The following is a 27,395-nucleotide window of genomic DNA, read 5'->3' as shown; positions in this document are numbered from 1 at the left end:
CTCTTCAAATGCTGTCTAACTAGAGATTCGGGCCTGTGGAAGCATCACTCTTCTCTGGACAAAATTGAGGGAAGAGCCTCAAACCCGCCTAGGATGACAACATTCGCCAGAGTCCAAATACAGGAACTAGAGTCATTCTGGAAAGTACTGCACTGAGTCTGAAGTTACGTCTGTTCATAAGGTGTAGCCTGGTGAATCTTATTATTGGCCAGGGATGCACATTTGAAGACAGGGTCTACATAGCTGGTTTTCTTAAACCAGAGTTGAAACTTCTTTTGGAACTGATCCCATGAGGCTGTGTGTAAATACAAGGTGACTGGGTTAAATGTCTTCACAGTTGCTTCCAGATCTCTTAAGTCTAAGGTGTGTGTGAGCAGACCCAAAGGGAAACAGTGATTTCTTTGATGAGGAGAATTATCCCAAGATTCAGTTTGCTTCTATCTATCCTTCGTATGTAAGTTTTGCGGGAAAACCAAACTTCAATAATTTCACAAACAGAACATGAAATCTCCGTGGCCATAAACCTTCCATCTCCCACTTTTTGCTTCTTAACTGAATCCCAGGTATGCACTTCTCCGCATGGCTTGCCTAGGGAAGCTGGACCCACCCGAGCCCCAGAGGTTGTGTCCAACCAGCCTGAGCTCATCCCAGCCGAGGCACTGACCCTAAGCTGGTCAAGGAGACTTTAGAGAAAGTCTGTGGGGAGCTTCTTTGGAAGGTCCCTTCTCCAAGACCTCGGCAGAGCCCAGAGAAGCTCTGGAGGGCCTGTCTTGGTGTGATATCTCGAACTGCCACCAGTGGCCTGCTACAGTCCAACCAAGCAGCTCATGTGACAAGGAGGGCAATTCGAGAGTGAGGGGCAGGGAGAGCCTTGGGCCCTCCTGTATCTCTGACTCCCTTCTAGAAGGTGTAACATGCTTACTCTCTGCTTAAACCAGTCGGACTCAGAGTTTTTGTAATTTACTGGTGACATAAGAGAGTAACTACCCCATGCTCCTACCAATGCTCCAAGGGACCTTATTATGCCCCCAAAGTATAAGCAGCCAAAGAGCTGCCAAACCCACTCATGGACATGCCCGCTGGCTGTTTACTCAGACAAGAAACCCTCCTGGAAGTAATCTGAATGGCCAGTTTCCAGCCTAGTCTTGAAAGGTGATGGTCAAAGATGGCGAACCTTCGGGTCCCTCTGGTTTCCATTCACAGCAAGGCAGCCACTCCCATCTGACCGTCAGGGTCCATAGCACCAAGCACACTGGGTGTGGAGGGGGCTCCGTGTCTGAGAGTGCTGCTGGGGGAACATCTGAAGCAGGTGGGCAACTCCTGAGGCTTTCCAGCTTTTTCTATTATAGCTGTATCTCCCATACATTAATTTTTTTTTTAGTTAACCTTCTTAAGTTGTCTTAGTATTGCTGTTGTTGTGGCAATTATATACCACGGCCTTAAAATGTTTCTAATTCTGGAATATCGTGCCATCATCTGAGGGCAGCGACCATTTCAAAATCATGGCTATTACTTACTGAGTTTATAGTTTCAGGTATTAGAGGGAGAAGGCCCAGTGCGCGAAAATGACTGAAATAAATGCTGAAATATCCCCAAGGGTGACTCTAGCCTCTGAATTTTTGATTAGATTTTACAGTCACCTGGCCCCCAACGCCCACTAAAAACAATCATAAATACTCTCACAAAACTCCCTCAGAGATTCAGCGTTACTGAAAACACCCACAAAATACAAAGTGAGCTTAATATGATTTTGGTGCCTGAACCCACACATTTTATGTTGACAAAAGGCCAAGGCTGAGGGGAACTTTCACAGGACGAAATCGTGAGCGGTACCCTCTGACATCCCGCAGAACCTCAGGCTGATGAAGGCTGCGGAGTCCAAGGTCATCAGAGCAGGAGGAATCCTGGGGCATATTCACCCCACCTCTCCTCGTTGTACAGAAGAAACAAGAGCGCAGGGCTACAGAGAAGCCCCAGGAAGGGGAGAGTGAGTTGGTCTCACCAGAGCTGCCCCTCATCATCTCCATTAGAGCAACCTTATTTTGGTCTAAGATCTGGTAAGGTCCCCGCCCTATGACATTACAGAGATAGCGATGATGACGACAGCTAAGTTCACTGAAGATTTACTATGTGCCATCACTCTGCAGGGATTCGCTCATTTAATCATACAACGACTGGACGAGGAAGATGCTGTTACTACCTCCATTTAACAGATGGGGAAACTGAGACAGAGGTTAAGTGCCTTTCACCAGCTGGAGAGCAGAAGAGCTAGGATCTAAACCCTCCCCGTCTGGCTTCAGAGGCTTTTCTCTTACTCTTACTGCTTCCCTTCTGGGCTTCTGTCATCTTCAGCGGGCTTCCACTCCTCAGTGAGCCCTCTCTAGCTCTGCGGTGGTATTAGTGATCAGCGGGTTTGCACTGGGAAGGAGTGGAGGGAGACCCAAGTAACTGGACTGAGTTTTATTCCTGAGGTGCCAGATCCCTGGGGGCAGCATGACAAAGCATATTCCAGGTGCTTCCCGGAATTATTCGCACTCTCCAGGCCATGAGTCCCCCATGGACAAGGGCTGTGGCACACGTATGCTGAATATCGTCTCTCGATACTAAGGACCGTTGCTACCCTTCTAAGCTCCTGCCTGTAGGAAGGAACCCTGGAAACGACAATTCCCAGACTCCTTTGCCAGCGGGTGCCACCTGAGATTCTGCTGGTGAGATCAGTCACGTGAACTAGGGCAGGCAGGCAAAGAGAGGTCAATATTCACCGGAGGCCCTGACGACAGCAGCCTGGGGATTTGCACACGGCAGGTGTGAGGTAGGCTTCTCGGTGGAGGTGATATTCCACCCGTACCTCGAAGGATTAGATGCAGTTTACAAAGCGGACTGAAGGCAGAATGACTCCCTGTAGAGAGGGCTTGGTGGGAACCAAGGCATGAAGGACGCGGTGGGTCCAGGACCCAGGGATGGGAGCGGCGTCGGTGTCACTGGAGGGTGCGGAGATGCGGTGGGAGAGCGTATGGGGCCAGCTGTGATGGGCTTTGTGGGTCATGCTAAGGAGCTCGTACTTTATGCTGTCAGTAGAAAAAATCATGAGAGTTTTTATAGGAATGGAAGTGATCAGATTTGTTTTGTAATGATAATGTGACTTCAGGACAATATGAATAGTGACAGTGATGTGACAAGTCCCCCTCCCCCGCCCCTTCATCCAAACACATGGAAATGCCGGGCAGCACACAACCCAAATGACAAGGAAACACATAACTCAGTCTGAGAGAAAGGGAAGGGATCCCTAGAGAGCAGTGGGAAGCGGGGCAGGAAGCCAAAGCCTCTGGGGATCTTGACCAGGGTGGCCCTCAGGGGGACAGGCTGCGGCGCCAGCCCGGTGCATGCTGGAGGCCACAGGCCCCACACTTGCCACACCAGAGCCGAGCTTCCCGGCTGAGGCCGGGGGTCAGGCAGGCCCGTCCTGTCTGTGGTGCAGGCCTGGGAAACTGTCCACCAGCTGGGGACCGTGTCGGGAGGCTGCCATGTCTCAGAGCCGCTGACGGAGAAAGAATTATCACTGAGACGTCAGAGGTCTTTGGTGAGGGGCGACGTTTGTGCTGAGGCCTAAACTAGAAAGAGGAGCCTGAGGAAGAGCAGAGGACGGTGAGCAGAGGGAACCCCAAGCCCGAGGACCACACACCAAGGGGCCTGAGTGAGGGGCTCCGTCTCTGTGGCGGGAAGTTGGTGGGGGAGGAGGAGGGGCCAGGCCACCTAGGACATTTCAGACCTCTGCAAACAGAGCCCCAGGTGCTGTGATGGGCCACTCCTGGGCCAGGAATGTGCCCCCTCAGAGCCCATCCATCCTTTAAAAAAGTTTTTTAATGTTTATTTTGAGAGAGAGAGAGTGTGAGGGGGGGAGGGACAGAGAGAGAGGGCGTCACAGAACCCAAAGCAAGATCCGGGCCCTGAGCTGTCAGCACAGAGCCTGACATGGGACTCGAACCCATGAACTGGGAAATCATGACCTGAGCTGAAGTCGGACGCTTAACTGACTGAGCCACCCAGGCGTCCCCCCATCCATCCTTTAGGGACCAAAAGTCTCCTGAAATTTCTCTCCCTCCCATGGCCTCTATGAGTGCCTGCTGTGCTTACGGTCAGCACTTATTTGCTGTTTAATATTCCTGCATAGAAGCTCTGTGATCCTGAATTCCTTCTGGAACCCTAACTCCTGCCTCTCTTCAATCACCGATGCCTGGCATCTGCCTGGTGTGAGGGGCGGGGGATGGGGGAGAGGGGGAGCCTTCCTGCTACAAACACTGAAAACAGAACAGAAGGAGAGCCTCAGCCTTTTGATTCCGAGACTGATGCCACACCGTACGAAGGGCCACAGGAAGGTTTTCAGCATACCGCAGTGGTGAAGTAGGAGCCACAAGGATGTGGACATTGAACGCCGTTTAAAGGACTGGCAGACCTTTCTTCTTCAGAACACAGACCCAATCCGAGGGGTCTCAGCCCCAGAGCTTTGGAACACAGAGATTTCCAGGCCCCTCTAGACCCAGTAAGTCAGAATCCCCGGGGGCGAGGGGTGAGCACTCTTCAAGTTCCACAGGCGGAGAGCCACTGAAATCAACTGAAGCCAAAGAAAAATTCACACTATTGACAGATTGATTTCTGTTCTCTCCAATGGGCCACAGTGACGCTTGCCAAAGCAAACTGCCTTGCTGAGCCCCAGCCTCTCTCGCCGTAAGAGGCTAAGGACGATGAGATCGTCAAGAGCCCTTGGATGGGCTAGTACAATATCACACTGCAGAAGCGCGTACCCGTCGGCTCAGTATCCCAGGTGACAGAGGAAATGAATGATGTCCTCCTGCCTGGCGACGTTACGCCCACACTTTTCGCCCCTATAGGTCACAGGCCTAACACAAATCGACACGTTCGCAGTCGACAACTGACTAGGCAGCACTTGGCCTTATGAGTTGACAGTAGGTGAAAAATTGTGTACCTCCTGGCGATGCTACATCTATCATTTGATTCTGCTAATGAATGGGAGACTCAGGCACCCAAATAATACCATAGACCACGTTTAGCAACTGACATTCAGTTTAAGATGCAAGGGAGGGAAAATAATATTTGGCTTACAAGGCTAAGGCATAAACTCAAGCCAGAAAGCTACCAGAAAACTTTGAAAAATCGGCTTTTGGGGTTCCTGATGGATACATTATTGCAGGTTTTCTGTCGGTAAGGAGAGATAATATTGAGACCCTATGGACAAAAGTATGGGCCTTTTCTAAGAGTTTATGGCTCACTATTCAATCCCACACTGGCCAGTCCCCAAAGTGAGTTATCATTTCCACACTATGCCATTAAACATCCCTGTGCACTCATGTTTTTTTCTGTTTTTAAAAGAAACAAATTAACCAGAATTGGTACTGTTTAAAGATATTTAGACCTTCCTGTTCTCAGGTTTTTTCCTTTAAATCAAAAAACAAGATTCTGATCTAAAAATAAGTAAGGGTCCCAACTACCATAATTACGTCTTCTGTTTTTGAAGATTAAATCCTTTAAGAGTTAAGTTCACCTCCTCTAAACTGTGTATCAGAAGGGTGATAACCCTGAAAAGGTGGTAAACATTTGTGCATGTTGGGGGGCCTCCAATCAGGGAAGGTCAAACAGAAGAGACCGTCAAAATACTTAAGAATCGGCATGGTGTGGGACCGAGCAGCCAGAATGGGCACCTGACCAATCCCAGGTGGTACCCACTGGGACATTCGGGATGGATCTCAGCCTGGGGTAAAATAGCAGGTCTAGGTATTCAGGAATACCTGAACTCTTTAGAACATCGCTAAGGAACCTCAACGATTCGGTGAGAACAATTCAGTGAGTTGGGAGGGTAGAACGTTTGCAAAAATGGCTGCAGTTATTCTCTGCTTAGTATTCGCACCTTTGACCATGTGACCTTGCAGCTCCTCCTATCAAGAAGTGGACTCTTTTCCCACTTTTAAATCTGGGCTGGTCTTGGGACTTGGGGTGGCCAACAGGATGCGATGGAAGTGATGTACCAGTCCCAAGCCTAGGATTCACGGGGCTCTGCACACTTCCATTCTCCCTCTTGGACCCAGCCTGGGCTAGCTGGGTTCTCCCTTGAGAACCAGCCTGGGCTAGCCTGCTGGAGAACGAGAGGCCACATGGGGCAGAAATGGCCCAGCCACGATCCCAGGCACCTGAGACAGCCCAGCAGACTTGCATAGCCTCCTACCTGACCTGCAGCTGACCAAGGATGCATGAGATAGCCCAGTCAAGACCAGTAAAAGAATGGCCAGAAACTCCCAGCTTCAGTGGCTGAACAGAATCACGAGCCATTAAAGTGGCTCTTGTCTTAAGTCAGTAAATTTCAGAGTGGTCAGTGTAGCAATATTTAATTGATATAAATAGAGGTCTTTGAGACATTTGGATGGGGAGATTATGTTCTGTGGTCCTTTGCTCAAGAGGAGTAATTTAGAAACCTAGTGAACATACTATTTTTGTGTTGCTTTACTTCCAATCATAATAGCCCATATATTTTTCCACATTGCTAATTTGTATTACAATAATTTCTAATGACCACAAAATATTCCACCGAAGGAGTAAAGTATAATTTACCTGATCGTGCCCATGTTGGTGGATTTTTAGATTGACTACAATTTCTGAACTATAAATAATTTGGTACATACAACATATCCCATGTTTCTGATGATTTCTTTACGATAAACTTAGGCACAAAATTACTGAGTCAAGGTTATTTGTAATACTATGGTTCTTGAAACACGACAGCAGATACTTTCGATAGGGGCTAAATGTTCACTGACACCAGAGGGGATGGACACGGGTTTCATCACACACTTGCCAGCACTGGATTTATTTTGGGGAGGTACAAATTTAGTGGATGAAAAATTGAAAAATGAGAGCTGTGCTCACATTTCTTTGGATGAAAGCCTGGGGCAATCATGGAGCCATCTAATGGATATACCACCAGATGAATGAGGCTGGCATAAAATTTTGAAAATGTAGAGAACGAAGGAAGAGGTAAATGTTGCTCAGATATTTATTTCTGGAACATTTACAGCAGCTCTAAATTGTGAAAACTGGTAGGTATTTATCTGCTTTTCTAAAGAAAACGAGCTTTCAGAGGAGGAAACTTGATTACTACAGATAACCGCATTTGACTATGTGTCACTTACCTCTAAATGTGTGTCTATAACGGGCATTATTTAACACAATCATATCGAGGGATTAATACTAAATTGACAACAAATAAACTCTACAGGATTTCACAGTAAGTTTTCACTGATTTCTGGATTATTCTCTGGTTGCAGAAGACTTCCCAGATAATACGTGCATGCCTGGGACAAGCTTTATCTTAATCAAGGCCTAACGATGCACGCACACAGCCCCACGTCGGCCTGGAGAGGTTCCTGTACCCCTCCATAAACCACTCAGGTGTAGTGAGAAGCACCACGTAGGTTCAGCCAGGAGAACCCACAGTGACACCCTCCCGGTAATGATACAAGTGATGTGTAGCTAACAGCAGTTAAAGCATTAAAGTTTATAAAACAGAGTTAATTTTCTCTCCTTAGGAAACAAGTTCGAGACTGACTCAAGGTTACCATCTAGAAACATTATGCTCACTTTCTTGCATTCTGGTAGGCTTTGCATAGCAAATGAAAGTGTGGAGTTATATAGCTAACGCCAGCAACTGGGCCTAATGTTCAGCATATCACATCCATGCAATAGCAAGGAAATTCCAGAAGCTTCTGAGCCCTTGTGCAAGCCTAGCCAAGACTAGGTCAATCCCAAGACTTGAAGGAAAAGTCAGATCATGCCTGTGGGACATCTACTTGTATATCTAGTAAGCATCTCAAATCAACATACCCTAAATTGAACAGAACAATTCAACACCAATCTTGTCCTCAAAATCGACTTTTCCTAGTTATGCTTGGTTCCCTTATCTCTCTCATGTCCCATATCCAATATGTCAGGAATATCTGTTAGGTCTGTCTCCACAGTGATCTAAAATGTGACCTCTTCTCACCACCTACACTGTGACCACCCTGGGCCAAGTCACAGTTATCTTTGTCCCTGGTATTGCAGTAAGGGACCTGACTTCACCTTCCACTGTTTCCACCCTCCCTCCAGTCTCTCCATACTGGCCCTGTCACTATTCCTTGAATCTGCTACACCTGGCTGTTCTTAAAGTAAGTTAGGAACATTCCTACCACAGGGCCTTTGCACCTGCTCTTTCCTCTGCCTGGAACGTTCTTGTCCTAAACACTTACAGGGATCATTCCCCACCTCCTTCAAGTCTTTACACAAATGTCACCTCTCAACTGCAGCCAGAATCCTTCATACCTTGTCTGCCTATTCCTTTGTTAATTTACCCCAGGCACTTATTACTTTCTGACATACTAGATCATTCCCTTATTAACTGTCTATGCCCTCCACCCAAGAATGAAAAGTCCATGAGGACAGAGATTTATGTCTGTTTCGCTTCACTGACGTATCCCCAGATCTAGGGACAAAGTCTGATACACAGTAGGTAAGTGTTTGTTGATTTTTTTTTCTCCTCTTCATTGTAGAATTTGAGATCAGAGATAAGAAAGAGCACAATTATGAAATCCGAAACTCCAGAAAAGGTCATAAAAAATAAGACAAAATGTTATTAATATTGCTGCAACCCAGTGCTTTGCACAGGCTGGCGTTCCTGCCTCAGTTAGACCATAGGTAAGCTTCGAAGCACCAGGATACTTTAAACAAACATCAGTCCCCAGGAAGGTTCATGAGCTCAGATCCCACAATACACACTGAACACTTTCTGAACCTAATATACTTAAACCTTGATTATATATATATATATATATATATATATTTATATATATAATTTATATATATATATATAAATTTGCTTCTGTCTGATCTAGAATAATCAGGACCCGAAGTCCTGAATCCAGATTGAGAAGGAGGGTCACGAAAGGGTGGCTGGTGTGACAGAATTCCTCAAGCTCAGGGACTTAACCAAGACTGTGCAGCCGCATGGATGGAATAGACCCAGAAAGGGTCAGAGAAGGCTACTGTATTTCACTCCAAAATGAAAAGGTATGATTTCTGAATCATTTATTGCCTGGGGATCATCCACACTGCCTGCTGCCTTCATTAGTCAAGACTGAGGGCTGAGTAAGATGGGAAGAAATCAATACCCTGTAGAGGTGGTGCCACTGAGGCAAAGAATATTATATTAACCACTTTTTTTCTCTTTTAACCAGCTGGCATTTTATTTCATGTTTAAATGAAATGCTATTCAATCTTTTAAGATGAGGGGAAATGTTCATTTCAACGTAACAATGTTGAATACAATGGACTGAGTCTTCCCAGGACTCAAGATAACTTCTAATTAGCTCTAAGTTATACACCAGGAATGGATGTAACGAGTGAGCGAGCGCTAACTTATTTAATGGTATACAGCCAGCTGAAAAGATTTCAACCAATCTTGATTTACTTAACTTTCCATTAGTTAACAGCTTAAGCACTGGGTGGGAACGGTTGGTCGGTCGTCACTGTTTTCTACAGAAACAGTCTATGTTTACAGTGTTGCAACAGAATACATTTGAGTAAATGCATCTTTATTTTAAGTATCTATTAATACAAATGAAGAAACACGAGAAAACACACACACACACAAAGTAAGAATTTGGCTGGCATTGAATGCATATTGTCACAGATGTCATTGTTAAAAGATTTCACAGCCTGGGTGGGTCAGTCAGTTAAGCATCTGACTTCAGCTCAGGTCACGATCTCACGGTTCGTGACTTCGAGCCCCTGAGTCGGGCTCTGTGCTGACAGCTCAGAGCCTGGAGCCTGCTTCGGATTCTGTGTCTTGCTCTCTCTCTCTCTGCCTCTACCTGGTCACCTCTACTTGGGTGACGAAAGTGGGCATTTCGTTCCTCACAGGAAACTACAGTAAAACCTTGGACTGCGAGTAACGTGTTCTGCGAGTGTTCCGCAAGACGAGCACACATTTCTAATAAATTTAACTGGAAAAACAAGCGATGTCTTGCGATACCAGTATTACGTGATGCCGAACGTCACGTGATCACAACTGAGCCAATGGTTCTTGAAATTTGCTTGGAAATAGAAGTGCTTTGGTTTACTTGAAATTTGCTTGGAAATAGAAGTGCTTTGGTTTACAAGCATGTTTCCGGAACAAATTATGCTCACAAACCAAGGTTTTACTTGTACTTTTGTAAATCTAAGCACTGTCAAGAATGTCTGACTAATGGAGACTTATCCATAGTTAAAAGGCTCCGCTACCAGTTTTCGATGTGCTTGACTTTTCTCTCAGAGATAAATGGAGTTGTCTTCAACTCATTGCTGAGTGGGAACAAAACAGTATTTGAATCAAGACTTACTGAAATTGTTTAAGCAAGTCAGTAAATAGAGCTTCTCATATGTCTGGGATCCAGAAGGAGAGAGGATGCGGATGACGGGGAGCCTAACGCCACCATCTTGGCTCTTACACGCCTGGTGGCCTTCGGAAGGCAGAACACAAAAGGACGGAAGGCTGACGGGAACAGAGCCGTGAAAGATTATTCTTTGGACACTCAAGTCTGTGATCAAGAGAGGCAGTCTTATGAAAACTCAGCATGCTGTTAGAAGCCATTTCTTTCAACTATTTTCAAAGTACTTGAAATATTTAGAATATTGCCCAGTTGCAGCCATGGTTTATTTACTCCCAATTATTCTCTCTCCAAAAAGTTCAGATTCCAAGTTGGAAAACGGTCCTTATTTAAAGTGAACAGATCATTTTAAAATGAGAGAAAATGATAAAAAGCTCTGATTCCAAATAAAAAATTCACAGCGAATGTCTGTCGGGGGGAGTATGGGTAATTACAAACATTTCCAAGTGATCTATGTTAGCAGAGAAGTTATCTTTGGCTCCATATCTGTCAAATTTAGATACACAAGTATGGTTAAATATTTAAAAATTGAAATAATTTATTCCCTGACTAGTGGGATGTGGACACAAGAACATTTTCACAATATTAAAGAATAGGCAAAGTTTTTCTTAAAATTAAATATATTACAACAGTCTGCAGCAAAAGAACGTTAGACAGAATCATGTGTTTCTCTCAGGATGAAATCAGTATCACATTCAAAATTCATAAAACATCAAACATTCAAATACAAATGAACAGATATTATAATTGTTATTTAGCCATTATGATTTTTTAAAATTATAGCGCTGCCTCTGATAATAATTATTTGGCTCTGTCTTCTTCCCAGGGTTTGGAGGAAATGAATTTCCTCTTCTTGAGGTGCATCTACAGAGCTGCCAGCTCGGGAACCTACGCTGATATTTCACTCTGTCTAAATCAAGATGACATCACTGAAGGGGTCATAGCAAGAAGTAACTCTAGGGAGGCTATTAACAATTTAGCATTTGTAGTTCAGGCTGGAATGTTAATTCCACTTCCCAAAGAAAGCGAGAGAAATGGTATTCATTAAAATTAAGATCTTGTGACTGCAAAAATGTGCTACCACATTTCTATTAGAGTACATTCAGAACAACATGCAAATGTCTCTGCAAAGCCAAGGAGGTTAGTGGAGCCTCAGCATGATTGACTTCTCCCGAATTTACTTCTTCACACAGTAAAACACAGACAACTGACTTCTGATTATTCAACAAACGTAAGTGAGCCTGCATACATGTCTAGCAGTGTTCTCCGAGATAAGGGGTTTTCTAGGCCAGGCAATGTGATCTTTAAGAACGCAGCTGTAGGGGCGCCTGGGTGGCTCAGTCAGTTAAAGCATCCGACTTCAGCTCAGGTCATGATCTCACAGTTCGTGGGTTGGAGCCCCGCTTCAGGCTCTATGCTGACAGCTCAGCCTGGGGCCTTCTTCAGATTCTGTGTGTGTTCTCTCTCTGCTCCCCCCTCTCTAGTGTTCTGTCTCTCTCAAATTGTAAATCTGTCTTCTGCACTGTCATTCTCTTCTGGCCTGCTTGAGTCTATAACTCAGGGTAGTCTGGGCTAGCACCCCCTGTGGATATGCCTGCGCTCTAAGGTAAGCTGCGCCGGGAAGGGCAGCCGCCTGCAGACGTGCCCAGGATGAAGTCTGGGAGACACGTGGTCCAGCACACAGTCAGAGGCATTCAAAGATCCCCTGGGAAAGGACTGGAGAGCCCATAGTCAGGCCAAATGAGTGTTCCCGCTTATATATGGATACTAAAAGAAGGGACACATTTGAAGGTCTGGAAAGTGGGGGGAGGGAAGGTACTCAGCATCGTGCACACAATGGTAAGCCATCTGCCAGGACCTGCCTTCTTCAAGAGAACAGACTTACTGGCTCAGTAGAATCAGAAACTTATTACAGATAAATGGAACTTGGGCTCTTGCTTTTTAATAGCAAGGTGCAGAGATCAACCCTGAACCATCTAAGCAGAGAAAGATACGGGGGGCTCACAACTTTGAGGGGAGCTAAAAAATTGAGGCTGAACTTCCAGGGACAAAGCCCACACCAATCACTGCCTCTGCTACAAGGTACTCCAGCTTGCCACAGGGCCACTTCTGACTGGGAAGGCCATCAGAATGCAGTCATGACGGGCAGAAGCCCTGCTTCTGCTCCCACGTGCCAGGAAGTCAATCGGCAAAGGGGGATCCCATCACTTCTTCAGAGAACAAACTCACCATCCTTTGCTTATACCACTAGCTCCTTGGGTCAACATATGCAATGAAGGGGTCTGACAGGAAGAGCTGAAATCACCTGCCTGTGGCTCAGCTGCAAGGGAGCCCAGAATAGCTAGTACGTAGTATTATCATTAGAGACAGTCTTTGTTTCCTGCCAAGAGCTGTAAGGCAGAAAACATTCCCATTTTATGGAGAGAGGTGCACACACTGGGCCGTCAAAATGACAGCCAGGCCTGGAGGGGGAAGATTTACACTCTGGGAAAGGAAACTCAAACCCTTTCTAAAGGTGACTGCTTTGTTGTCTTTTAAATGAAGATATATCAATATTGTTTCTGATGGATAACAATGCATTGTGAGACACTTCCATTTCCAACGATATAAGGCTAAGGCCTGGATAGGCTAGAAATTCTCACACTATAAGAGCCTACATAAGCTGATAAAAAAATAACACACATTCCCTAAAATATATAGCCGAGCCTGCGAGGAAATCAGGAAAATCCCAAGCAGGAGAACACACGGAAGAAATTAAAACCTGGGGCTATGTTTGCTGATGTGGCTGCCTCAGAACATGCTCATTTTGGTACCCCAAAACTTGAGTTTCCACTTCCTTTCTCATTTATCCAAGGTCTCACTTTCTGTTCTTATGTGCTGCGGAAACTCAGTCTAAATACTAATGTCATTGTGAACCACTATAAAAAAACTCTTGGCCTGTGGTCTACACTTCGAGCAGCATTGCTTTTAGACTTTGTTAAATCAATTGTATCTGCTAACTTTTCAAAGATAATTGCTAAATAAAAGAGAAAGAACATATCCCTTTCAAACCAGCAGAATATGAAAAAAGGTATGTATTTATTTATATTACTATCAATTTCTCAGAAGCCACAAAAAAACAGAAGAGGAATAACTCAGGAATACACAAAATGGTAGAAAACACTAACTCCACATAGGATCACAATAAACACAAATGGAAAAAACGGACCAGTTAAAAGGCAGAGACTGTCAGATCAGATAAAAACGATAACAAAATCGAACTTGATGCTATTTACACGAAACTTACCTAAAGCATAAAAACAGAGAATGGCTAAGAATAAAAAGATGGAAAATGAAATAACGAGTATGACAATTTATGTTTCAACTTGGCTAGGCCATAGTACCCAGATATTTTACCAAACATTATACCAGATGTTTCTGAGAAAGCATTTTTTGGAGGACATGAACATTTAAATCAGTAGACTTTGAGCAAAGTAGCTTACCCTCCATAATGCAGGTGGGCCTCATCCAATCAGTTGAAGGCCTCAATAGAAATAGGCTGACCCTCCCCCGCCAACTCCCCAGAAGGGAAATCTGCCAGAAGACTGCCTTTGGATTTGAACTGCAACTTTGCCCTGGATCTCCAGCCTGCCACCGACTTTGCAGATTTTGGGCTGACCAAACCTTCAACAATTATGTGATCCAATTCCTTAAAATCAATCTTTCTCCATATGCATATATATGGAAATCTGGCATAACTCCCTCTCCATACACACATGTGCGCGTGCGCGCACACACACACACACACACACACACACACACACACACTGTTGGTTCTGTTTCTCCAGAGAACCCTGACTAATACAACAAGCAAAAGTAAGGTAAAACAGATCTAACAGATCTTAAGGCAAAAAACACTATTTAGAAATGAAGATGAAGAAGGCCTGCATACAGTGATAAAAGATGAGTTCTCTAGAAGTTTGCCAGGAAACTAACAATTCTGATGTTGTATACACACAAATACCACAACCCTAAAATATACAAGGTAGAAATTAGCAAATTATTAGGAAATACTGAAATCTATAATCGTAGTCAGAGATGTTAACACATCTCTCATTGATTAGTCTATCAAGCAGCCCAAAACATCAGGAAGATCACAAAGATAGGAATGTAACACAACTGGTAAGATTAACATAATGGCTATACATGGAATCCTGTACTTTAAAATTAAAGTACACATTTTTTTCCAAATGAGAAAAATTGCAAAAACTGATCACATATTATGATACAATAGTCTCAATGAATAGCTAAGAATTGGTATCATAATAGACGGTGTTTTCTGACCTATGATGCAATTAAAATTAAAAAAAATGTTTTTTTAAAAAACCTCATCAATTTTAAATATCGAAAACGTACTTCTAACGACACGAGAGTGAACAAATGGAGCACAGAATATATTTAAGGGAGCTTAGAACCTATTTAGAACTGAAAAGAATAAAAGAGCTACATATTGAAATTTCTACTTTTTAACTGAAGGGCCACTGCAAGGATAAAGTCTTGAGTTCTTTTATTAGAAAATAAAAGAAATGTTATATTATTATTATTATTATTATTATTATTAATGGTTATTCATTTTTGAGAGAGAAAGGGGAGGGGCAGAGAAGGAGACACAGAATCTGAAGCAGGCTCCAGGCTCTGAGCTGTCAGCACAGAACCCGATGTGGGACTCAAACTCACAAACCCTAAGATCATGACCTAAGCCTAAGTCAGACGCTTAACCAACTGGGCCACCCAAGGTGCCCCAAATAAATTTTAAAGTTATAAAGGCACGAGAATGATTATCATGCTAGCGAGGAGCGGTTACAGTTAGGAGGACAGCAGAATGTCGTAGGGGAGGGAAACACAAGCAAGGGCTGCCAAGGGACTGGCAATTCTGTGTCCTCAACTGCAGCACAGTCACCCAGCTATCTGCATTATAATTGTCCTTTAAATTACGCAAATGGTTTACATAGCCTCCTGTAGGAAAGATGTCTTACAATGAAAGAGAACTGAGAAATCAATGGAGTCAAGACAAAACAAAATCCAGCTCTGTGCTCTTTATAAGAGACACTTTGAAAGCAAAAGACATAGAAAGGTTGAAAGGAAAAATATGGAAAAAGATCAACCAGGAAAGTCATACTCAAAGAAATCAGGCATAACTATATTAATCTAAAAAATAGACCTTAAGGGCACCTGGTGGCTTAATCGGTTAAGAATCCAACTCTTGGTATCAGCTCAAGTCATGATCTCACAGTTCAGGACTGAGCTGCGTGTCAGACTCTGTGCTGAGAGTGTGGGGCCTGCTTGGGATTTTCTCCACCTCTCTCTCTGTTCCTCTCCCCTTCAAAATAAACAAATAAAATTTTTAAAAAATATAAAAATAAGAAATGAAAAATAGACCTTAAGATAAAAACCATTATTAGGGATAGAGAAAATTACTACATAATATTAAAAGTTTCAAATCACTGGGGCATCTGGGAGGCTCAGTTGGTTAAGCATCCGACTTCAGCTCAGGTCACAATCTCACGGTCCATGAGTTCGAGCCCTGCATCCGGCTCTCTGCTGACAGCTCAGAGCCTGGAACCTGACTGGGATTCTGTGTCTCCCTCTCTCTCTGCTCCTCCCCCACTCACAGTCTGTCTGTCTGTCTGTCTGTCTCTCTCAAAAATAAACATCAAAAAATTTTTAAAAATAAATAAAAAATAAGAAGTGATAAAATATTAGGCCATAAAGCAAGTACTCAAAACATTTTAAGGACTAGAATCTATAGAGGTCATGTTTCCTGACCATAGCGCCATTCAATTAGAAGTCAATTGCAACAAAACAACCAATACATTTGGCAATCTAAAACCGCACTTCTAAATAACTCATGATCCAAAGAGCGGATGATGAAATTGTTTTCAAAAGTTAGATATGAGTGATAATAAAAAACACTATATATCAAAAACTTGTGGAATGGAGTGCAAATGGCCCTGTGTGTGTGTGTGTGTGTGTGTGTATGTGTGTGTGTGTGGGGGTACTTATAGCCCTAAATGCTTGTATTAGAAAAGAAGAAAGGCTAAAAAATAATAAGCTAATCATGCAAGTTAATTAGAAAAAGCAGAATAAATCTAAAGGAAATAGAACTAATTATAGGAACAAAGGTAAAGCGAACAGGAACAAACACTCAAAAAAATCAACTAAGATGAACATAGAGGAAGAGAAAGAAAAATAAGATAAAAACAGAAGCAAACCATAAGAGACACTTAAATACAGAGAACAAACTGAGGGTTGCTAGAGAGTTTGGGGGGGGGGTGGAGGATGGGCTAAACAGGTGACAGGCACAAGGAGGACACTTGTTGGAATGAGCACTGGGTGTTATATGTAAGTGATGAATCACTGGGCTCTACTCCTGAAACCAATACCACACTGTATGTTAACTAACCTGGATTTAAATAAATAAATTTAACACGAAAAAAATCAACCAAGCCAAGGGATGGTTCTTGAAGACCAAGAGTAGACAAACCTCTAGAAAGGTTGCTCAAGAAGAGGGCACCTAAAACACCATTAGGAACAAAAACAGGGGCATAAACACAGAGGCAACAAAGATGGAAAGCGAGGGGGCGCTTAGCGGCTATGTGTCCCACGGGCAGATTATTTAACCTTTACTATGCTGCATTATCACCATCTGTAAATTAGGGTTATCTAACGGGCCAATCTCATTTAATTGTTGGGAAAATTAAGCTGCTTAATGTAATATACCTAGATGAGTCCTTGGCAATAAACATTTAGTGCTCACTGAATGTTGGCTATTGCTCCTATTGTTGGTGCATTATTACTTGTTTTTCTCCTTAGCCAGTTGGACTATTTTATCAGTATTTTATCAGATCGCCTTTCGGTTTTGCTGATCTTCTCATTTATTGCATTGTTTTCTACTTCATTAATTTCTATTCTTATATCTAGCATTTCTTCCTTCTGCTTTCTTGGGGTTTAATCTGTTATTCTTTCACAAGCTTCTTTGAGTTGAACAATCAACCTATTTATTTTCAACCTTCCTTGCTTTTAAAATTTGTTTTTAATGTTAAAAATTGCCTTCTATCTAAAGTACTAACGAGTTGCCTAAGTTAAACTATGTAATTTTATTGCTTCAAGCCTATAGTGGTTTTAAAACATCCCCAGGGGTTCTTTGACAATCCTCCAATCAAAAGATGGAGTCTAATTTCCTGCTTCCCTCAGCCTAGTGACTTGAACTGGAGCAGAGAAAAGTGATGCTGATTGGCTTCTGAAGCTGGGTCATAAAAGGCAGTATAGCTTCTGGAAGGCTCTCTAGAGATGGTCATCCTTAGAACAAGCCACCATGTTCTGGGAAGCCCAGGCTACATGAAGAAGCCATGTAAAGAGATAACATCAATTGCCAGACATAAGACTAAAGCCTCCAGATGATTCTAGCTCCCAGCCTTTGAGATGTGCCTGCTGATGCCCCACAGTGCAGAAGAGCTGAAACAGGCTGACTTTGACTTAGTCCAAGCCAAACTACAGATCTATCAGCAAATAAATTTTTTTTAGGCCATTAAGTTTCAGTGTGGTCTGTTTTATGGCAATAGATAACCAGAAAAGTTCTGAATATTTTCAGTTTTAACATCATCACATTCTTCTAGAGCCATGAATTATTTAAGAGTGTATGTATGCCAGAGTTCCCAAACAAATAATGGTACTGGTGGTGATGGTGATAGTGATGGGATGGCTTATTATTCATTTCTAATTTAATGTGACTACAGTTAGAGATGTGATCTGAGTGTATAATTTATCTTAAATGTGTTAAGAAGCGTTGTGAGAATCTATAAGGGTAATTGTTCCATGTGTCTTTGTAAAGAATATACCTTTGTTCAGTGCAGGCTTTCCTATATATATGTATATGTGTGCCTATGTAAACACACAAAAACACCTAACGGACATTATATATGGGTCTCCTTCAGATGAGTGGTTTTCAAACTTTTTATTCTCAGAACCCTTTACATTAGTAAAAAGTTGAAGACCTTGGAGATTTTTTTGTTTATGTGGGGAGTATTTATCAATATTTGCTGCATTAGAAACCAAAACTGAGATATTTAAAAATTAATTCATTTAAAAATAATAATAAAACCATGCATATTAGCAAATGTTTTTCCTTAAAAAATATTTCTCCCTAAGCAAGAAACTTTAGGAGTAAGAGTGTAATTGTCTTACATTTTTGCAAATTCTCGAATGTCTGATTATTAAAAGATAGCTGGATTCTCATATTTGCTTCTGCAGTCAATCTACTGGGATATATTGTTTTGGTTGAAATTTCAGCCTTATGCAGATATGTAATTGGAAATGGAGAAATATAATAGTCTTTTTGTATGATTGTGAATATTCTTTTGTGATGCTACACCAAAATTCAACAAGTGGAAGTTTCTTAAGGATTAACTGAGACACAGAATGGAAAACCATATCATTAAACTTTCCATGCCCTTATTACATGGAAATCCATTGGTTTATCTTGCACTTAGAATAGGTCTTTTACATTACAGAAGTTTGTAATCTCATATGTTTTTGTCATCTCAAAAGTATTGGTCTACTGAGTTATAAAGATCTGCCCAAATGTTGACACATTTCGTTATCTAATACAAAAAACTATATTTGTTAATATCACCACTGATCTCGCCAGGGAAGCCTTTACCCAATTGGGACACTGTCAAACTCTCAGTGGTGGTTACGCATTCCTAAAATTCTAATATTTGCTTGAAAACTCAGGGGTATGGCAACAACTGCTGTCAGTTGTGTTTCTTAAAGCGGTAGACTTTATATCTTGAGAAAATGCTTGCCAAATGCTTGAATTCAGCCAGTAGTTTTTCTTTTGAGTAAAAATGGTTTTAGACTTCTGGAATGGCATCGTGAGGAGCTCCACAGACTCACGTCTCAGCAAAACAAGCATGACTGGTAGAAATTATTATTACTTTTAAGATTTTTTATTTTTGTTTGAGAGAGAGCATGAGCAGTGGGGAGGGGCAGAGAGACAGAATCTCAAGCAGGCTCCACGCACAGCATGGAGCCCGATGTGGGGTGCAATTCCACGACCCCGGGAACATTACCTGAGCTGAAATCAAGAGTTGGATGTGCAACCGACTGAGCCATCCAGGCACCCCCAAATTATTTTTTTAATGGTGTCTAAAATTGTCTTAAGGCCATACGGCAAATGGAGGAATTTTTACTCAAGAAAATCCACTAACGTGCTCAGTAAGAACCATGAAAGTCTGTGGCACGTCAGCCACTATCCTCTCCATTCCTTCCTCTTTCCAACTCAGTACAGTGGAAACTCCACTCTAGGCTGGTGTAGCCAAGAATAATGGGCTCCCTTTCCTGCCAGTTCCCAGTTAAGGGCTCTGATACACCCCTAGGAGGGGCAAGACACCAACATTTCCCATTTTGCCCAACTATGTGGTGTAGAAAGGAAATTCCATGCAAGTACGTCTGAGAAATTGGAGGCGTCCTTCCTTCACCCAGTTCCCATTCGGAGAGTAGATGTTCCCTGACAGGTGTGGCACACTGAGAACAGTGGCGCCCTGACGGCCCCTGCCCCAGTTTGCTCATAGGGCAGAGGTTCCATGCTGGAAGAGGTAAGGTGAGAAGGCCAGAGGCTGCCAACGCTATCCTACTCCACTCATAAAGCAGGGATGTCGCTCTGAGAGAAACTGCCCACGGTCCCCTCCCCAGCTCCAGGGTTGTGGCTCAGGGATATTGCCCAGGGCAGAGGCAAGCCATAAGAACAAAGAACTCCAAACTTTCCCCAAAGGAACTGACTTTATTTGGAACAGAGTATGAGGAAGTTCAAGCTTAAGGATGCTCTTAAGGGCAAAGACAAAGAAGCTTTTGGTGGTAAGCAAATAAGGGAAGGCTAGCAGTCTCGTAGCTGCAAGCTATACTGTAGGCCAGCTTCTTTATCAGAGAGAACTGAAAAAAGAGCCCAAAAGAGAGCCCTCCTGGGGTCAGAAGAAACCTTGAAGACTGGCCTCAAAAATTTCTCCTGCAAAGGACCTAAACTTATTTGGATCAGACTGCAGAGCGATTTTTGCCCTACAGCATTCCTAAAAACAAATACAGCAATCAGTGATTAATAGAAGCTCACGGCAGACAACTTAACAGAGAGTTCAGGGAAAGGGGCAGAGAGCCTGGTAAAACCATGATCATCCCAGGGTGACTGTACACACCCTCAAGGATAAACTCCTGAGAAAGTGTCATGAAAGGCTCTATGCTGTGGGGAGGGTGGAAAGAAATAGACTCCACCTATAATAGCATTACCAGTCATGGAACAAATAAACAAAGAACAATAACGAGCTCTGGGAGGAGGGGAACCAGTAACCAGAACTGCCACAATATATTATCTAAATTGTCTAGTTTCTGAGCCAGAAAAGACCCCAAATAGCCAAGCAACCTTGAAAAAGAAAACCAAAGTAGGAGGCACCACAATCCCGGACTTCAAGCTATATACTACAAAGCTGTAATCATCAAGACACTATGGTTCTGGCACAAAAAAAGGCACATAGATCAATGGAACAGAATAGAGAACCCAGAAATGGAACCACATAACTAATCTTTGACAAAGCAGGAAAGAATAGCCAATATCCAGTAAATGGTGCTGGGAAAACTGGACAGTGACATGCAGAAGAATGAACCTGGACCGTTTTCTTACACCATACACAAAAAATAAACTCGAAATGGATGAAAGACCTAAACATACGACAGGAAGCCCTCAAAATCCTCGAGGAGAAAGCAGGCAAAAACCTCTCTGACCTCGGCTGCAACAAGTTCTTATTCAATACGTCTCTAGAGGCAAGGGAAACAAAAACAAAAATGAACTATGGGGACCTCATCAAGATAAAAAAATTCTACACAGAGAAGGAAACAATCAGCAAAGCTAAGGCAACTGAAGGAATGGGAGAAGATATTTCCAAATGACATATCAGATAAAGGGTTAGTATCCAAAATCTATAAAGAACTTATCAAATGCAACACCTAGAAATCCAGTAAAGAAATAGGCAAAAGACAAATAGACACTTTTCCAAAGAAGACATCCAGATGGCCAACTGACACATGAAAAGATGCTCAACATCACTCATCAGCAGGGAAATACGGATCGAAACCACGAGATACCACCTCACACCTGTCAGAATGGCTTAAATTAACAACTCAGGCAACAACAGATGTTGGCGAGGATGCGGAGAAAGAGGATCTCTTTTGCATTGTTGGTGGGAATGCAAGCTGGTGCAGCCACTCTGCAAAACAGTATGGAGGTTCCTCAAAAAACTAAAAATAGAGCTACCCTACCACCCAGCAACTGCAATCCTAGGTATTTATCCAAGGAATACAGGTGTGCTGTTTCAAAGGGGCACACGCACCCCAATGTTTATAGCAGTGCTATTGGCAATAGCCAAAGTAGCAATGTCCATTGACAGATGAATGGATAAAGAAGATGTGGTATATATATACGATGGGAGTATTAGTCAGCAGTCAAAACGAATGAAATCTTGCCATTGCAACTACATGGATGGAACTAGAGAGTATTATGGGAAGCAAAATTAGTCCGAGAAAGACAAATATGATATGACTTCACTCATATGTGGAATTTAAGATCCAAAACAGATGAGCCGAAGGGAATTTATTATTTTTAAATCATATAAAACAGGGAGGGGGACAAAACAGAAGAGCCTCTTAAATACAGAGAACACACTGAGGGTTGCTGGAGGGGTTGTGGGTGGGGGGATGGGCAAAACGGGTAAGGGGCATTAAGGAAGACACTTGTTGGGATGAGCACTGGATGTTCTACGTTGGGGATGAATGACTGGAATCTACTCCTGAAATCATTATTGCACCAAATGCTAACTAATTACTGGATGTAAATTAAAAAATTAAAAAATTAAAAAATTAAAAATAAATAAAAATAAAATGCCTAGTTTCCAAAAAGAAGTTATGAATATAAAATAGCACCCATACAGGAAAAAAAAAAAAAAGCAAGCAACAACTGTGATAGGACTCAGATGTTGGATTTAACAGATGTGAACTTCTAGGCAGTTTTCTTAATGGAAATCATGTTTGAAGAAGTACGATGACAATTTTCATCAGAGAATACTGATAAAGAGAAAAAATTTTTTTAAATGAATTCTGATGTTGGAAAGTATGATAAATGAAATGGTAAGTTCACTCGAGACTCCCAATAGTAGATATGAAGAGTCAGAAAAACCCCCACCATATTTAAGATTTATCAGTAGAGATTATGCAATCTGAAGAACAGAGAGACAACGATGATGAAGAAAAATGAAGAGAGCCTTAGAGAAACGTGAGACACCATTAAGTGTATCAGCACGTGTATAATGGGGGTGCCAGGAGGGGAAAGACAGGAGCAGAAAAATACATTCAAAGAAATAATAGCTGTGAAGTTTCCAAATTTGATGGAAACCCATCTACGCACCCAGGAAGCTCTCCCACTTAACACTGACAAAGTAGAATTCTTCTCTGAAATTGTTTCTCACCTCAGCTGGTGGTCAGCAACCCACCAACAACCCAGGCAAGATCCAGTGGTCCTATTTCCTGGTTCCCTCACACCCTGCATCCAACGCAAGAGCTAGCCCTGAAGGCACTACCTTGAAAGCACAACTCAAGCCCCATTATAGCAGTCCATCGTCACCATCATCTGTATCTGTATTTAGTACAGTAACCTCCTAATGAGTACCCTGCTTCAACTCTTGCTTACTCTAATCCTCTGTTCCCACAGCAGCCGTAATTCAGAATCATTTCATGTCCTGATTAAGACTCTCCAAGAGTTGCCTATTGCAATTAAAATACAAACCGTGCCAAACTAACACCTACTCTAGTGTCCGGTCACCTCTCCTTCATCTGTCCCCTCTCGCCCTATGTGTTTTGGCCTCACTGGCCTATCTATTCCTTGAACAAACCAAGTTCATTCACCATAAGTGCACCTGGTGGTCTATAGGTCCAGAATAATCTCCCCTACATGACCAGCTCCTACTCAGCATTCAGGCCTTGGCTATCAGAGAGGGCCTCCCTGACCATGCCTTCCCCAGTTTCTCTCGACTGAAAAATGGGCCAGGGTGCCTGGGTGGCTCAGTCAGTTAAGTGTCCAACTGTTGGTTTCAGCTCAGGTCATGATCTCGTAGTTTGTGAAATGGAGCCCCCATCAGGCTCTGCTTGGGATTCTGTCTCTCCCTCTCTCTCCCCACCCCTCATCCGTTCACACTCTGTCTCTCAAAATAAATAAACATCTTTTTTTTTTTAATGGGCCAAGTATTGAAGAAACATCTGCCAAAGAAGATATCCAAATGGCCAATAAGCACGTGAAAAGATGTATAGTAGTATCATTAGCCATCAGGAAAATGCAAATCAAAGCCACACTGAGATATCACTTCACATCCACTAGGATGGCTTTACCCGAAAAGACAAATATTAGCAAGTGACGACAATGATAAGGATGTGGAGAAACCAGAATTCTCAGACACCACTGATGAGGATATAAAATGATGCAGCCATTTTGGAAGAGACTGCGGGAATTCCTCAAACGATTAAACACAGATTTACCGCGCGACCCGGCAATCCCATACCCAAGAGAAACAAAACCTTAAGCCTACATGAAAATTTGTATGTGAAGGTTCCTGGCAGTAGTATTTATAATAGCAAAAGGTAGAGAAAACTCCAGTGACCACCAACGGATGAATGGATACACATAATGTGGTATACCCATACAACGGAATATTATTGGGCAGATAAAAGGGATGAAATACTGACACGTACCACAACACAGATGAACTTCGAAAGCACTCTACTAGGTGAAAAAAGTCAGAACGAGGTGCTGAAGGTAGGAACCTGTCTGATCCAGTCCACCGCGTACTGTCAGCATCTTGCGTCTTGCACATAATTGGCACTCAAATCTTTGTTAAGTAAATGAGTTAATACGTTGGAATATCTTTTGTTCTTAGCCCATGTATTTCCCTATGCAGTTTTCTACATTAATATTGTATCAGTCATTCTCTGAAAACATTAATTCTCTCCTTAAACATTTTCATTTTTGAATGACTAAATATTTTCATGTAAAATCGACAGTTACATCTCTTTTCTCAGCCATTCAAATTCATTTCTTCTGATTTTGAAACACTGCCAATTTACTTCTTAATAACTTTTTAGTCCCCGCACAGCCGATTATTTATAAAGGTAAAATATCCAACATAAGGATTTGTGAAGCTTCTATGACAGAACAGAACACAGCCCAGCTCCAGCCTGCCAGCCCCCTTCCTGCACACATAGATTTACCAAAACACAACCATTTTTTTTCTCGGTCAAATATACATCCCATCAATTTTAATATAGGGGGAAACTTACCATAAATGGCTGATGCTGACCAGAATTGTAATTCTGATGGAGAAATTTACCAGAATACTCTACAGAGCTCTGACTTATTCCGCAACGCTGCCTAAACCACAAACCAGGGCTCTGGCACCCTCCAGAATAACTTCCTGTGATTACAGACAGGAAAGATTTACTTTCAGGTCCCCAGGTTGGGAAAGTTGCTGCCAACCGCTTTTGATATCTGTTTACTGTTAACTCACAGGTGCTGCAGGGAATCTATCACCTGACCTCCTTCCTCCTGTGGATGCAGTTTTATTGACCCTTTAACTAATGGGTGTATCCGATGCTGTTGTCCCAGGGCTTAAGGGAAAATATTAATGAGTTTAAAGGAAAAAAATTGCTCTCAACCCTTTATCTTACCTCTCGAGAAAACCCTAATGGGGCAAATATAGGTTAAAAAAAAAAAAAAAACAAGACAGAAAAAAATCTCCTTGTTTTAGTTCTTCCATTTCATGACTGGTAAATAATAATTGGTGGAATTTTCTCTGGCACAGAGAATGGAGATGATACTTTTAGAATACAGGTCTCAAGTAGAATTTCACTTTGTAGAACAAGTTTGGTATTCTAATTTAAGAAGTCCACACAGGTTTGAACTGGGTGTGTTAGGCTAGTTGTTAAAGAATGGTTGCTTGTGTATTTTAATAAAAATGGGTATTTGGGTTTGGTTTTAAATCCAGTAAGCAGGCATAGTTTAAAACTTTAGTTTCTTAAATATAAACGTAATAGTACTTACAGGCAAACCAGAGAGCTGGAAGAAATGCTACACACAAAGCTTTTGTTCTGGATCATAGCTAACACTATCCTTAAACAATTTATCCAGAGTCTTCTACGTAGTAAGGGTACTATGCAGAGCGTTGGTAGGAAGAGAAAAGTCCAGGGCTTGTAGCGTGCCCTGAGGGAAATCCTGATGTACAGGGTCAGCCAGTCACTCGAGACACCTGAGAGTGACAGCAGCAGACAATCAGCAGTGTCCTCTGTGAGGGGAGAGCAGATCTACAACAGCAACTTGGACACCATGTGTCCAATCATGACTTACAGAGAAAACGGGTGGCATTTGGAATGAAGTGGTCTTAACCAGTGATGTCACCGTAACTGGCAGAAGATGACAGATCCATTAAAAACATTTACTCCCAGCGTGTTAATTTCGTCCTAAACAGAACAATGGAGGAGTCTGTACCACTGATTGTCTGATGGTGGAGTTTGAGGCATAAAGGATTATGTCTGAAAAGGTATCATTAGCTGTGACAGGCCTGTGAACATGAGTTAAGGTATTTCTTGCATCCTTTCTAGGATGGGGTTCTCATTTGACTTAAGTGCAATAGAAAAGCTAGTACAAGATGGCCCCGGAGACGACTTTAAATGGCTGTGCGGAGACTGGGGTAGCCTTGAGGAAGGCCCTGCCGGCTGTGTTTCTCTCTTTGGTCTGAGGGCATCTCCTCTGGGGAGGGGGTGCTGTGGGCTAGTGCAAGGAAGGGTTCATGACTGCAATTTATTCCGCCAACCAGATGGTCTCCATCATAAGAACTGCAGGCCACCTCATTTCCACGGAGATCTCAATGGCTCGAAAGACCTAACAGCAATTTTTGTGCCACACGTGCACGGTTACCCTAACTCATCAGAATGAGCAAGGTGTTTAACTGTTGTCAGTTTTGGGAGAGGCCAGATCAAAAGGGAGAATCTGCAGGTCTGGCTCTCTCAAAATCTAGGTTCTAGAAAATAAGAAGAAGTCTTTGCATGTATCGTTTTATTAGCCTAAATACATCCTGGTACATGGTCAAAATAAGTACATCTCCAATCTCCCATGGCAAATGCCATCATATCACCATATTTATTTTTTAAATTATTTTTTTTCAGTTTACTTATTTTTGAGAGGGAAAGAGAGCACAAGTGGGGCGGGGCAGGGCAGAGACAGAGGGAGACACAGAATCTGAAGTAGGCTCCACGCTCTGAGCTGTCACCACAGAGCCCAATGTGGTGCTGGAACTCATGAACCATGAGATCATGACCTGAGCTGAAGTCGGATACTTAACCGACTAAGCCACCCAGGTGCCCCACCATATTTATTTCTTAAACATCTACCATTTATTGGTGTTTCCCATGTACCTGATGCCCTTCAAACCTTTTATATGTATTACATCATAGAAGCCTCCCAAGAACTACATGAAATACATCGCCACTTTGCCCAATTAATAGATCTGGAAACTGACGATAGGTTAGATAACTCTCTTAAAATCATGGAATCGGGAACTGAAAGGGCTGGAGTCGTTGAATAATACACGTAGAGCCCAAGCTTTCATGCACCGAATCCATAGTGGTTTCTCTGTCTAGACAGATACAAAAGTTTCTCATAACTTAATACAACTCAGAAGTGATATAAATATGCTATATTTTAAATGTTCATGGGTTAAAACAAATATAAACTTGTATTTTCTTTAAATCACTGAACACACTGCACACGACTAGAGAATCTGCTACTTGAATTGTGAGTCCAGA

General features: G+C 42.6%; 1 protein-coding gene and 1 long non-coding RNA gene across 10 annotated transcripts in view; one reads left to right on the top strand and one right to left on the bottom strand.

Moving 5' to 3' along the window:
* The window catches only part of ULK4 (unc-51 like kinase 4), a 571,537-nt gene that overhangs the window by 29,261 nt on the left and 514,881 nt on the right, over nucleotides 1–27,395 (bottom strand). The gene's annotated exons all lie outside the window — the stretch shown is intronic.
* LOC122241933 lies at nucleotides 1,992–11,531 on the top strand. The gene is made up of 3 exons (XR_006222027.1): nucleotides 1,992–2,812; nucleotides 8,937–9,111; nucleotides 11,296–11,531. It is a non-coding gene; the product is annotated as an uncharacterized LOC122241933 (long non-coding RNA).

Source organism: Panthera tigris, chromosome C2 (assembly GCF_018350195.1).
Source record: "Panthera tigris isolate Pti1 chromosome C2, P.tigris_Pti1_mat1.1, whole genome shotgun sequence".
Taxonomy (NCBI): domain Eukaryota; kingdom Metazoa; phylum Chordata; class Mammalia; order Carnivora; family Felidae; genus Panthera; species Panthera tigris.
This window is presented reverse-complemented; position numbering and strand designations above follow the sequence as displayed.